This window comes from Hevea brasiliensis, chromosome 6 (genome assembly GCF_030052815.1).
Source record: "Hevea brasiliensis isolate MT/VB/25A 57/8 chromosome 6, ASM3005281v1, whole genome shotgun sequence".
Classification (NCBI taxonomy): Eukaryota; Viridiplantae; Streptophyta; class Magnoliopsida; order Malpighiales; family Euphorbiaceae; genus Hevea; species Hevea brasiliensis.
The window spans coordinates 3,232,187-3,232,462 of NC_079498.1; positions in this window are offsets into that span (position 1 = coordinate 3,232,187).

The following is a 276-nucleotide window of genomic DNA, read 5'->3' on the forward strand; positions in this document are numbered from 1 at the left end:
AATCAGTGTTTGCTTTATTTTATATTTTTTGGATTAAGTCGTGATTTTGAATTTGATTCTTTTCATAAGCAGAAAATTTTATTAATAAAGAAGAGAAACAGTGCAAAAATCCTAAAATACTTACTAAAAAACCTGATAAAGTTTAAGGGTCTGTTTGGAATGGGTGAAGTAAGGGTAAATAATGTAAGATAAGGATAAAAAGAGTTACAATAAAAAATTTTCATATTTGAGAAGGGGTGAATTAATGGAAAGGTAAAGAAAGATAATGTATATATA